The 14,402-nt window shown below is 37.7% G+C and overlaps 1 pseudogene; it reads left to right on the top strand.

Moving 5' to 3' along the window:
- Nucleotides 1–13,410: 13,410 nt before the first annotated feature.
- LOC130867127 (uncharacterized protein C9orf85 homolog) lies at nucleotides 13,411–13,872 on the top strand (annotated as a pseudogene).
- Nucleotides 13,873–14,402: the final 530 nt, after the last annotated feature.

The following is a 14,402-nucleotide window of genomic DNA, read 5'->3' as shown; positions in this document are numbered from 1 at the left end:
TTTGTCTCAGAAACATTTTTCTACAAGACTAAAATTAATATGCCTTCCCAGGAATAAATCATTCCACAAACTTAAATATTTAATTAACATAAATTGCTGTAGCAACAGCCTGCATCTACTAGTGGTTAATGCTAAAAAGAGGAGCCAGCCTGGAACACATTTTGCATTCCACATAAGCTGTCATCTTGAAGTTTCTTTCTAATTCAGGACCAAGGTTATACTGTGAACAACATAAAAAGGGACAGGAGAAGTCAGGTGGTGGTAGCACACATCTTTAGTCTGAACTCTAGGGAGTGAGAGGCAGACAGACCTCTGTGAGTTCAAGGCCAGACTCATCTACAAGAGGTAGTTGCAGGTCAGGCTTCAAAACTACAGAGAAACCTATTCTTGAAAAGCAAAACAACGAAAGGGGGAGGGAGACGAAAGAAGGCATTTCTAAACAAGCAGGCAGATGGAGATTTACAGAGCAAATCTATTGTTCTGATCAGGCAAGATCTAAGAGATACATTTAAAAGATATATCAACATACATAGGAAATAGAACACAAATACAAAAATATGGGAATGTCCTGTCCACATTGTAAAAGATTGTCTTAAATGAACAGCTATTTTGAGCTCTTCTAACTTCAGAATAAGGCTTCTTTTGACACTGAAAATGGTGGTTCAAAGGAATACCAGACATACTTCTAAGAAGGACCAAGAATAGTTCATTTTAACTAGCCCTGACTACTATTTGTTTCAAGGCTGTGAAATTTACTCTAAAGGATTTCATTCTTTAAGCTTCATTTTATACGTATGGATATTTGCCCAAATGTGTCTGTCTCAAGACCTGCAGAGGCCAGAAGAGGGAATCAGATCCCTTGAACCTGAGTTACAGGAGGTCTAGCAACATAACCTCTGCCATCTTCAAAAACAACCATTGCTCTTAATTTCCAAGCTATCTCTCAAATCACATTTTTATTAAAAATGTATTTTCACATATTTTAATTAAAATATATTACATCTCTTTACCCCTCTTGTGTCCTCTCTCTATCCATTTCCAAATATTTCTCTTTCAATTCCTTCATTGTTAAATATGTACTAATAAGTATGGACAAATTTGTGAATAGAATCTGCTGGGTCCATTTCTGTTGGTTGTGTGTTATGCTTTCAGGATTGAATACATTCATTTGAACACACAAATAAGGAGATCATCCATGTCTGAAGTTAATTCACCCACTTGCAGTAAAGTTTTACTTATTATTGAGCAACATGATTCTGATCCTTAAGTGTCCTAGGCTCCCTTTGACAGAAAACATTATTAAAACTATGTCATGGGTATTTATTAATATTTATGTATTTTTAATATTATTAAGAATATGTAAACATGAAGAAAACCTATTTTAAACATAGAGTCACCTACAAACCTTTTTCTTAAACATTTGCCAATCTGTTATCCTAAGGCCAGAAGAATGCACCAAATCTTCAGACTCCTGCACAGGGTTCTGACCAATCTGATGTGTGTGCTAGAAATCAAAGATTGGTACCCAAGAGGACCAGTACTCATGAGACAACTCTCTGGGTCCCAGATATGTCATTACAAAGCTGCAGGTGAAGGTGACCCACTCTCCCTTCTGTCTCTCATCAAGTGAAAGATAAAGTCACCTCTGGATGGTTGTCAAAGGATCCCATGGACAGAATGTGAATGACATTTACATATTCCTTCTTATTTTCATTGTTAAGATAGCTCTCTCTATGTGAGTAAATATAAAAAAGGATGGTTTAATTCAGTCTGAGTCCAGCCAAATTTTATCAGGAAAGGTTCCATAATTTGAAGTAGGTTTTCTTCTGGGACTTTTTTGAGACAAATATGTCTACATAAACATGGATGCCAGGAATTTATTATGAGGAACAAGAAGGCCTCTATCCCTCAAACTCACTGAGATTGGCCCCACACACACTCCTGTATACAGTGATTACAGCCTTACACCTCTAAAACCAGCTGAAATATGTATTTTAAAGAACATATCATTGAATGAGAGAAAAAAGAATAAAATAAGTTTTAAAGGGTAGCATGATTGTTTTGATGTCAATATTTAGTCTAAGAGTGAGTTTGTAATAAGCTTAGGCTATGGTAAAAACATTTATAAGTTTTATTAATCTTCTGGATCAATTGTTTATGAAGTGGCTGTTGTGTATTTGGGAGTTTTTGGTGGGGCAGAAATATCTACCTAAAATGGCACCCAATGAAATGATAGGATAACAGTGTAGATTATTGAATCTTCTCTACAAAGAATAAAGGGGGACATAGATATTATGAGACAAAAGGGTAGATTGTTAAATCTTTTTAAAATGCAACTACTTATTTAAATATTTTACATTGATATGGATGTTTGCATTTGATAGAAATTTGACATTACTTTTGTTCAAATATACTGTCTATACATATACATTCTTGTTCAAGATATTGTACCTAATACAACTTACTTAACAATGTAATGAAAATATCTAGTCCTTCAAAGATGTTATTATCAACTAATTAGGATATAAAATACTGCATGTTAGTAGTTTGTCATTTATTACAATTGATATTATACTCAAGTTAGGTATTTATAAGGTTACACAGAATTTTATTAGCTGATTCAAATGTAGATACTTTAGAGAAAATGTTTGATGAAGTGAAGAAAATTTTATATCTTTGGGTATTACAAATTAGTACTGAAAATATACAAAGAGATTCTATTAACTATTTAGGACATAAAAAACATCTATAAAAATTTGATCCCAAAATTTAAAAATTAGGAGAGATCAACTGTGGGCTTCTAATGACTTTTAAAATTTCCTGGAAGGTATTGCCAACATATATTTTGGATTAATCCAGCAGCATTTATAATTAAAAGTCTTTCAGCTGCTGTTGCTCCTTCCTCAGCATTCCAACAATTCAAAGACAACAAAATAACATACATTATCCAGACTCTCTGTGTATTTTTCATCTTTATATGTGGTTTTATTTAAAACTCTATTTTTTCTTTTTGTTTTTAATATTTTTTTTGACAAAGGGTTTCTCTGTATATATCTAGATGTCATAGATCTCATTCTGTAGACCAGGTTGTCCTTGAATCAAATCTACCTGCCTCTGTCACTCAGTATGGGATATGAAGTCATGTGTCCCCACAACCAACTACTCTCTTCCTTTTTTTAGGACTTTATCATTTTATTTCTTTCCCAAGTCTACATATATTTTTAAACACACAAGAAACCATTTTAAGTTTTTTTCATTTGAATTTATCTTTAATGTATATCTCTCTTTTTTTGACCAAATGAGTCTATAATTTGCTAAGCAATATGGCTACGGATAAAACCTTGGCTTTGACAGCTGGATCCACATGATTCCTGAGCTTTCTGAGAGTCTAGCCTCATGGCTGAGGTACTGGCAGGAGCCATGCTTATTGCCATAATACTATAGAGTTTCAAGGTCCCTATCACCACCAAGAAGCATGAGGGTGACTGTACATAAGACACAATTTAAGTGTTTGATGTGGTGCTTCTTAAAAGGGCTGCAAGGTTTTTACAGCTAAAACTGAATCAGGAAGCTTCTCTTAAATGAGAAATGCTTGCCTCTATCAAACAGAGCCCAGCTAAGAAAATGCTGATACTTAGAAACCATGCTTAACTCTGTTCTTTTGTGTCTAGAATTAATTTCCAAGCTCTCTCATGTTTCAATTGGATTTAGTTATCCATGTTGACAACATTAGTTAACAGAGGTTTCAGTTTCACCTGATTCAATAGCCATTCAGTCCCCCAAAACAAACAGAGGTCTACATTGATTTTAAACTGGTGTGCCTATTAGATCATGCTTCCTATTAACCCTTACATCCTACAATCACCCATAATTCTTGTCTGTGTCAGCCACATGGCGTGGTACCTTTAGTCAGCAAGGAAATCTCATCTTATATCCTCTGTCTCTGGGTGATAACTGCAGGCTGAACCTTTCCTCTTCCCAGAATTCTCCTGCTCTGATCTGCCCTGCCTATACTTCCTGCTTGGTCACGCAGCATATACTTCCTGCATGGCTACTGGCCAATCAACATTTTGTTAAAACAATACAATTGACAAATCTTTAAAAAGTTCATGACCAGCCGGGCAGTGGTGGTGCACGCCTTTAATCCCAGCACTTGGGAGGCAGAGGCAGGAAGATCTCTGTGAGTTGGAGACCAGCCTGGTCTACAAGAGCTAGTTCCAGGACAGGCTCAAAACCACAGAAAAACCCTGTCTCGAGAAACCAAAGAAAAAAAAAGGCCTGTACTAAAAAGTCTATGATCATTGCCCCACAGCAAACTTCATCTAATTTAGAATCAAAGGAATAGGTAAGAAACAGTTCAAAAGTACCCAAGTTACATGATCAAATACCTGATTTCAGACTAGGAGAAAAAGTAGCAAGAAAGGTATGAATAATAGTCCCTGAGGGGACCTGGTAAATTGCTCATAGTTCTTGATACAAAGAGATCAGAATTTTGGTTTTTAAACTCTTATTAGTATTTTTGTCTATTACACTAAAAAAAAGAAACACATTTCAAAAAAAAACAGAATGGAGACAATTGGGAATGTCCATATGTCGCTTTCCATAGAAGACAGATAGTTTTTCCTGAAATTTCCTTTGCAAATGTAATGGAAGCTGAGAGGAATTCACCGTGGTGATAGAATGAGACAGTGACAGCAAAGACATGAAATGAATCGGAAGTTTGTAAACTTTCTTCAAATTTAGTACCAGTGCATCAACCCTCGCTAGGTTTCGTGTTTCATACAGAAGTTTAAGAGAACACACTAATTCTAATTCATGCAAAATTACATCTGAAAACTCAGTCAGTTGAAACCATCCTCCTTTAATTCAGAATGAATTACTTAGAATAGCTAGTACAACATTGGACCCATTTCCCCTGTGTGGTTATGCAAGTGTAAAGATAGTTTCTATTGTATGGAATCACACAATATAATATTACCATATTTTCACACACACAATAAAAGGACATAAAGAAATACAAGTTTGGCCAGGAAATAGTGGTGCATGCTTTAAACTCCTGCACCTGGGAGGAAGAAACAGGCAGATCTCTGTGAGTTTGAGAACAACCTGCTGTATGGTTTGTGTGCCAGCAGAGCCAAATATACAGAGAAAGCCCACCAATGTATAATTATCAAAATGCGAAACATAGAGAATGAAGAAAGAATATTAAGAGCTGCAAAAGATAATGGTCAGGTACAATATAAAGGCAGACCTATCAGAATTCACCATGGAATTTTCCATGAAAACCATGAAACCACGAAGGCCCTGGACAGATGTGCTGAAGGCACTAAGAGACCACAGACACCAGACCCACCAAAGCTTTCAATCACCATCAATGGAGAAAAAAAGATATTCCATGGCAAAACCAGATTTAAATAATACCTATCCACAAATCCAGTCACACAGAAAGTACTACAGGAAAAACTCCAACCCAAGGAAGCTAACTATAAACACAGGCAACAGATAACCTAACATCCGCAAACCCCAAAGAAGGGAAACACACAAACACCACTATTGAAAAATACCAGGAACTAGCAATCACTCGTTATTTACATCTCTTTATATCAATAGACTCAATTAACCTATAAAATGGCACAGACTAAGAAAATGGATACAAAAGCAGGATCCATCCTTTTGCTTTATACAAGAAACATACCTAAACCTCAAAGACAAACATTGCCGAAGAGTAAAGTGTTGGAAAAAGATTTTCCAATCAAATGGACCTAAGCAGCACACATGTATAGGTATCCTAATAGTGAACAAAATAGACTTCAAAGTAAAGCCGATCAGAATAGATGAAATAGGACATTTCATTCCCATAACAGGAACAATCCATCAGGATGAAGGCTCAATCCTGAACATCTATTCCTCAAATATAAGAACACTCACACATGTAAAAGAAACATTACTAAAGCTTAAATCGCTTTACAAGAATAGTAGGAGATTTCAACACCCCACTGTCCCCAGTGGGCAGGTCATCCAGACCGAAACTAAACAAAAAAATGAGACAACTAACAGATGTCTTGACTTAAATGGACTCAAAGACATCTACAGAACATTCCATCAAAACACAAAAGAATATACCTTCTTCTCAGTACCTCACGGAACCTTTCTAACATGTACCACAAACATAATAACAGAGCAAAGCTCAACGCACACAAAAATGAAATAACCCCCTGTGTCTTATCAGATCACCATGTTTTAAAGTTAGGATTTAACAACACTAATCACAGAAAGCCTAAAAACTCATGGAAATTGAACAGTGCTCTATTAAACCACCCCTAGGTCAAGGAAGAAATAAAGAAAGAAATTAAAGACTTTGTAGAATTCAACAAAAATGATGGGACAGAATACCCAAATCTATGGGACACTATGAAAGCAGTGCTAAGATGAAAGTTCATAGCACTAAGTGCCTACATAAAGAAAGTGGAGAAAACTCACACCAGTGACTTACCAGCACACCTGAAAGCTCTAGAACAAAAAGAAGCAGACTCACCCAGGAGGAGTAGAAGATAGGAAATAATCAAATTGAGGGCTGAAGTCAATAAAATACCAAAATTAAATTAAGACCAGAAGAACAATTCAAATCAGCTTATAACCTGCAAGGAAAGAGAAGTCATCAAAAGCCTTCCAACCAAAATAGCCCAAGGAAAGACAGTTTCAGTTCAAAATTCTGTCAGAACCAAGAAGTAATAATTATACTCCTCAAAGGGTTCCACATAATAGAAACAGAAGTAAGATTGCCAAACCCCTTTTATGAAGCTACAGTTACCCTTATACCAAATCACACAAAGATTCAAACAAGAAGAATTCCAGACCCATCTCACTGATGAACATAAATGCAAAAATACTCAATAAAATACTAGCAAATCAAATCCAAGAACACATCAAAAAAATCATCTACCATAATGAAGTCAGTTTGATCTCAGAGATGCAAGGGTGGTTCAATATACAAATATCTATTCAGGATCCTTCCCTATTTAAGTTCCTACCATGACATCCTTTAATAGTGAACAACAATAGGGCAGTATAAGCCAAATTATCCCTTTTCTCCCAATCTTGCGTTTTGCTCATTGTGTTTAATCACAACAACAGAAACCCTAATTAAGACACCATGATTGGTTGATACGTATGAGAGACCTGCTCTTCTCTAAAGTTAAACAAAGAAGAGAGATTTGGGGGAAGGTTGGGACAGACAGCAACGGTGGGAGGAAACACAGCAGTCAGGATGAAAAAATAAATAAAAGATAAATGAAAGAGAGGAATGAGAAAAACTGAGGGAAGAGTGGGTCACGGGGGGCTGGAGAGACGGCTCAAAGGTTAAGAGCATTGCTTGCTCTTCCAAAGGTCCTGAGTTCAATTCCCAGTCACCATGTGGTGGCTCACAAGCATCTGTAATGGGGTTTGGTGCCCTCTTTTGGCCTGCAGGCATACACACAGACAGAATATTGTATACATAATAAATAAATACATAAATAAATATTTTTTAAAAAGTGGGTCAAGGAAAGATAAAAATTTAGTGGGGCAAATGACAAATCCTGTGGCTCTATCTCAGGTACATGGGCTTCATTTTCAAAGGGCTTAGAAAGTTCCATCCATGCTGAAGCACTCATCTAATTGATATTAAACAAGAAGAAATGAGGAGTCAGAGAGCAGGGTAACTAACTGAAAGATCAGAGAAGCAGTTAACCAGCAAATAGTGACTACCACCTCTTCAGTTTCTCCATGTTAGTAAAGTGCTAATATTCTCTTGGGCCTGCCTTAGGAATCCTGACTCCTATCTGTCCAGAGTCCTCCAGAAAACCTCTATGGTAATTTTTGGTCAAGTAATGATTAACTCTGCTGTGACCCTAAGGAAGGTTTATTATCAGAATATAATCAAAATATCACACATTTCCCTATATGTCTATTTAAAAAGGGAAGGTTTTAACTAACACAGTAAAGCTATATACACTAAATACAATAACTATATATAATATATACAATGAAGAATTATACTAATAATGTCCAATCTATTTCCATCTGGTAAATTTAGAGAAAACGTTTGATCATCTATCCTAACTTAGTAAACCCAAGGTGCTGTACATAAATTACTTTTTATACATTTTAGTTCATTTTTTTCAATTTGTTAACATGCATAATTATAATTATTAAGTCTTTAGTTCCGTCAGAGAACTCAGAGAGATATAATATTACCTGAGTAAACAGGAAGTATAAAGCAAACAACATTTAAAATGAAGAAACAACACCACCTGTCTATGTAAAATAATTTTTTGTCAGGTTGTAGTGCTGCATGCCGTTAATCCCATCACTTTATAGGAGAGGCAGGTAGATCTCACTAAATTAGAGGCCAGCCTGACCTGCAAAGTGAGTTCCATGAAAGCCAGAGCAACATGGAGGAATCTGTCTTTAAAAAGGAAACAAAATGTCTTTTTGTTTCACCTTGAAAACACACCTAACATGATTATAATAAGTTACTGTTAGGCCAATTTATTCTTTTGAAGGGGCATATTTTATTTGGATGATGTGTTATTTTTTTAGATACCTCAATTGTCTAGTTGTTTTTAGATTCCTTAGTTCAATGTTTTCATACTTTTGTAAAGACAAAACAAAACTCTGCTGTAACCCTAACTTTATGAGGATTTATTGTTGGAAATTATATTTAATCAAAAGGAAAACATCTGTTAATCTTATGAATTAGTTAAGATTGAATGATAATGCTCTCTGATAAACTATTGTTTCTTTTATTCAAAAGAACTTTTTGTTTGAAGCTAATCTTTAAGGATTGAAGTGGTCTCTATAACTTTAATCCCCAATTTAATACAAATCGTGGTTTTTATTCTGAATGCAATGAATCTTTAAAGCATACAGGTTGGTTTAATATAGCAGGGCTTTTTCATTATCTAATGTCTCCCCACAGGTGTTGTTTCCTTTTTACTAGCATTTAAAACTGTAAAAGTTAATAATCTACTGTGTAACCTATCTCTGTGGTCTTAATTCCTCCTTTCTATTAACTGAGAATATATTTTAAGATGCCTGATAAAGTGTTAAACTAATTAATTTTTTTCAATATCAAAACAACCTAAAAAATGATTTAAAATCTGCTTCCTGCTACTTGGAATAAAGCAGAATATGTGGATTGTGCCCTATCTACCTGTCTAACACACTGCACACCTGAGAAATCTCTGCACATCAGAAACTCCTTCTGTCCCCTGAAACTAAGCTTCACTGGATCACACCATTGCAGCTAGTGGTAACACCATGTTAAAAGCACTCTACTCAACTATTGCTCTACCAGTTCCTAAACAATTTGCAATCTTTATAACACAAACCTGAAATTGGAATGCAATATTCAGAACTTCTAGAAACTAAACCTTCAGTTTTCTAATCTCTCCTCCCACTGTACAACAAAAGCAGTGCCCATGTGTGTACTCTGGACAGAGATACAACCAGCATCATTTCCTTCCATTCCAGGGCTGCAGTATTTCTATACACAAAGAGGCTCAGAGCCACTGCCAACTGGAACCACACGGACCAACATAACTACAGTCTAGCTCATGGTACTTCCAAGGATCAGCAGAAATGACATTTCAACAGACCTGCTCTGAACACCCCCCACCCACTTATTACAGGATTGCTTATGGTATTTCTTACCACCCCGTACAGCAGAGACAGAAGAGAATCATGAAATGAACTCACAAACAGTCTCCCACTAGTACTCTATATTTTTAACCCTTCCCAGAATCCCTCACTGGCTAGGGCCACCCAGCTGATCCTCTTAATATTAGCAGCTCCTCTACGGCAGGATCAGAGATCAAATGACTCAGACAGCACAATCCTTCCAGTCCTGCCCTTCCAGCCCAGCAGACAGGGCCCCAGTTTAGACAGTTTGTATTTAGTACACATTTTCCCACTCTACTAGAGCACACCCTCTTCCTCATCTAAAGCACAGGGTCCTTTGTGTGCACATTCCATTACATACCCACTTTCCAGTTCAGCCATCCCATTGGCTCAGAGATGGGAAATCCTGCAGACAAACAGGTCACATTCATAAAGCACTGTTACTGTGTAATTGTGGTTACTTTGTAACTGTTGTTAAAGAAGAACAGACCAGGAATTAGAAAACAATCCAGGGATCTTAGGCGTTGGAGGCAGCAAGGAAAATGTAAATATGGTCAGTCCCTTTCCCAGATTCCTTTTTTCATTGGTCTGTGGACTGCCAACAATGGTCAGTCAGGACATTCATAGAGCATCTACAATTGACTACCTGAATCCACATAGCTAATCTCAACTACTTATGAAGGGGAAAATTTTCCCCCTCAATCCAACTCTCCTTTTCTGTACTGTGTCTCCACCAGCTTCAATAAACTATTCCTCCTATTGTAGTCTGAGGACAGAAGGAATGCCCCATATGCAAATCCTTTCCCTGCAACTGCAATGCATAGTCAACTGCATGACTCACATGCATAATTTTAAAACTGTGAGGTTGTACAGTCATTTTTTGTAGGAATTTTGAAAGTATAATATACAGGACAGCAAGGTCATTGTCCTGGGCAGCAGCAGACCTAGGGCACCTGAATCAACATAAGAGAACTTGTCTCAGCAACTGTTTTTCTAACAGGATGGAAATGCAGCTGTTCTAGAATTAATATAACTTTCATTGAGAAATCACTTCACACACTTACGGTGCCAAACTGTAATGCCTCCTTGAAAGGCTTGATAGAGGTTGTTTTTTGATATGGGGATGTGCCTGGTGTCTGGTTTTAAATCAACAGTGGATTCTTTGTAATGGTTTGTAGACAAATATCTGGACAATCCAGTTGAACAATGTGTACCTTGGTATCCTAAACTCTAACAGCCCTGATTAAAATACATTTATCTTTTGGGTGATTTAGAGGCAGTCTTCTCTCAGCTAAATTCTACTATTTGAGACTAAACTATTTCCAAGGCATTGGCGAATCCTTTTCATCAGCAATTCTCCTCTTCTATGTTGCAGTTTAGAAGTGCAGCTCTACCCAACAGGTGAGATGCCTTGACACCGTCCACATAGTTAAACATTAATGGAGATTGTATGTAAAGGTTAAATATGCAAAGTGCTCAACATCGAGAAGATGCTGAAGATACTAGGCTTCCTTGACTTTGGCATATTGAAGTTGACAAGAAAGATGTTTGTACACAGCGCACCCTGCTCCCAATTCTCTAAGCGGATTAAGCCCAAAGCGCAAAGTTATTCAGAGGTCTGTCCCTAGGTCTAGGAATTAACAGGACCATGTGGGACTTCACAATGCAGGATATCTGGCGGCAGGTTCCCACACCGATCCTGCCAGGACAAAACATACTGTCTCCCGCACCTCACCCTCTGCTTCTCCCCATCTGGAGACAGCATTCCCCCACTCACCATGTTATGGTTTCTCAGCTCGCCAAAGCTCTCAGTTTATCAACTCCCTGCAGCAGCAACTTCACCGGAACACAGGAAACCACAGGTGCCAGCTCCTCTGCAAAATTGAGACTGAATACAGAAACCCGGAAATGCCCTGCATAACATCTGACTGGCAGGTCATCTGGAGGGCCTGATTGGCTAGTGAGACCTGAGTGACAAGAACACGTCCCACAGGACTGAAGTGTACTTAAAGAGACAGCACAGAGATTTCGGGCCATTCCATCCACCTGAGTCAAAGATCATTTCTTGTTTGGCTGAGATATGCATTTCAATAGCACTTGCCCCTGACTATAAAAGCCGACATCATCATAATCTTGGACGCCATAGGAGCTTTCCCTTTTACCTCCAGACTACGACGTGGCCAGTTAGCTTGTACAGTGAGTTCACTGTGCTGTGCTAGGTGGGTACAGTGAACTCCTGTCCCACAGGGGAAAGAATGCCCAGAATATTAACAGATAAAGAGAGTTTTAAGGTCACAAAAGGAGATGTTTGTTCTGTGGTTTCATGTTGAGGTCAGATGAATTGAAGGTACTTTTTACATGGTTTTCACAAGGATTCACACAACAGAAAAGAGAAAAGCAGGAGCCAGATCTCAAACAAAATGATAAGTCTTTACCCCATCAGAAGACTGGATGATGGCTCCATTGCTTTATGGGTTTTATTACTGAAATTCAAAGCAAACTCCAGGGAAATGAATAGTAATAAAAAGAGTACTGTTCATGGAAATGTGAATATGTAGAGAATATTGGAACTAGAAGGAATGTCTTCATGAGCATTATTGTTAGCCAGCACATCTTCCTCCATGGTCAGGTGGATAAAATATACAACTGTGGTATTCAAGATTCTCTACATGAATAGGAAAGGTAGAATGAATCTCAACATGTATGTAAAAAGTGGGCTTATTAGAATGTCTCACAAGATGTGTTTCAGATTGTCTGAAAATACCTACTTATAAATGACAATTGAAGAATCCGGTAGATTGCTTTTCAGCCTTTTCCCAAAGATCAAGTGAAGAATCCAGTAGTTGTTCAGCTGATGAGGTTTGATGTCTCAGCTGCTTTTAAGTATTCACCAAAATTTCAAAGACGTAGTCTCTAGTACTGGTAAAGGAATGAGCTTGGTAGCCAGAGCAAGGTGACAAAAAAGAGACTTTTCTGCTTCAATATACTTTCTATGTAATTGCTGCTACCAGAAGGTGAGAAGGTTAAAGTTAGATCATAGTCTTGTTTGATTCAGATTTTCTTGTTTTGGTGATTTCAAGACAGGATTTTTCTGTGTAGGTGTGGAACTCGTTCGGTAGGCCAGACTGGTCTCAAACTCAAAAAATCCCAGTGCCTTTTGTTGTGACCAGATTATGACCCCCAGAGAGATAGACCACCAGAGAGGCCCAGACTATAATAAGCAAGGTTTAGTCAGCATAATGCAAGCATGTTTGGAACTCATCTCCATCCCCTTACAGCAAGGTAGAGAGGAGTTGTATCTCCTCTGTGGGGTAAGCTTTTAAAGGCATAACTACAAAGAGAATCTTTGATGCTGCTTTGGCATGGGTACAAGGAGTTTTGCTCCCTCCCATTCTGTTATGTCAGCTTTCTCCTTGTTCTTAGAGCAAGGAAACTGTTCTTGCGTTAGGCCATCTTTAACAGCCTGTACCAGGTGGATGGCTGGGCTGACCTAAGTGACCTTCTGCTTGAAATCTTGCAGGTGGGAGAGGGGAAGGTCACTATCTTCCTGAGAAAACATTCTGCTAGGAAATTTCTTCTCACCCTTTGATAATAAGGGATGAGGGTACCACACCTCTTGCTCCTGAGTCATGGTGTTAAAAGTGTACATGGCCACCAAGCAGCTAAAGGTGGGACCAATTATCTCAAACTATCCAGATTAATGGAAGAGTTTCCCGTTTCAAAACCTTTAAGTAGGCTTGTGATTTGGTGATGAGTTCCCAGAAAGGCAACGTGGCTCGCTCCAGGCCTCAGAAACACCAGAATATGTTCACCTTCAAAAATGACAAGTTTGATAAGTGTGCTCAGACCAAGAAAATTAATGCAAAACTTCATGATGGAGTATGTCAGCGATGCAAAGAAGTTCTCGAGTGGCGTGTAAAATACAGCAAATACAAACCACTGTCAAAGCCTAAGAAGTGTGTTAAATGTTTACAGACGACAGTAAAGGACTCTTATCACATAATATGTAGACCATGTGCCTGTGAGCTTTAAGTTTGAGCAAAATGTGGAACGAAAGAAGACATTGTTATTCCCTTTAATAAAGAACCAGAAATTTCAGAAAATACTGAAAATCAAGGTTCTACCTGTAGACGAAGCTGCAGAGGGGAGGAAGACAGTGACGAGGATTTAGACACTGGCACTGACTCAGATGGGGAAGATGGGGACTCTTAGGTGACCTGACAGCACCGAGGTGACTGCAGAGGGTTGGCAGACACAGAGACATCCAATGTGGAAGTCCGAAAAGGCTGTCCAAAACAGGCAGAGCTGAAGCATGAGCAGTATAAATTATTTATAACATTCGAATAACAGAAACTTTCAGGTTTTCACAATAAAACTTGAGCTGCATATACAGAATATGTATGGAAACTTCCTGTGGTCTGTTGTACAATCTATGGAAATTGTTTAGAAAAGCATATTATCTAATGTCAAACTATTCGGTGTTGAGAATTGCTGGTTGTACAGAACTATCTCTTGGAAAATTAAGATGATTAACTCATAGTGAGTACATTTTTATAACCTGACCTCATGTGTGTAACTTCCTTAGCAAAAGCCCCCTCATATCTTACAAAGCAAAACCATTTATTTTTATACACAAACGCACATAAAATCAGGTATAATGATCTTCCTTCAAAATATTTTTATATATGCCAGTCCATTGTTTTTACCTTTTCCAGTTTGGAAATACATACTCAGAAAAAATG

This window comes from Chionomys nivalis, chromosome 26 (genome assembly GCF_950005125.1).
Source record: "Chionomys nivalis chromosome 26, mChiNiv1.1, whole genome shotgun sequence".
In the NCBI taxonomy this organism is placed as follows: domain Eukaryota; kingdom Metazoa; phylum Chordata; class Mammalia; order Rodentia; family Cricetidae; genus Chionomys; species Chionomys nivalis.
The sequence above is the reverse complement of the archived record's forward strand: the minus strand, read 5'-3'. Positions and strand labels throughout refer to the sequence as shown.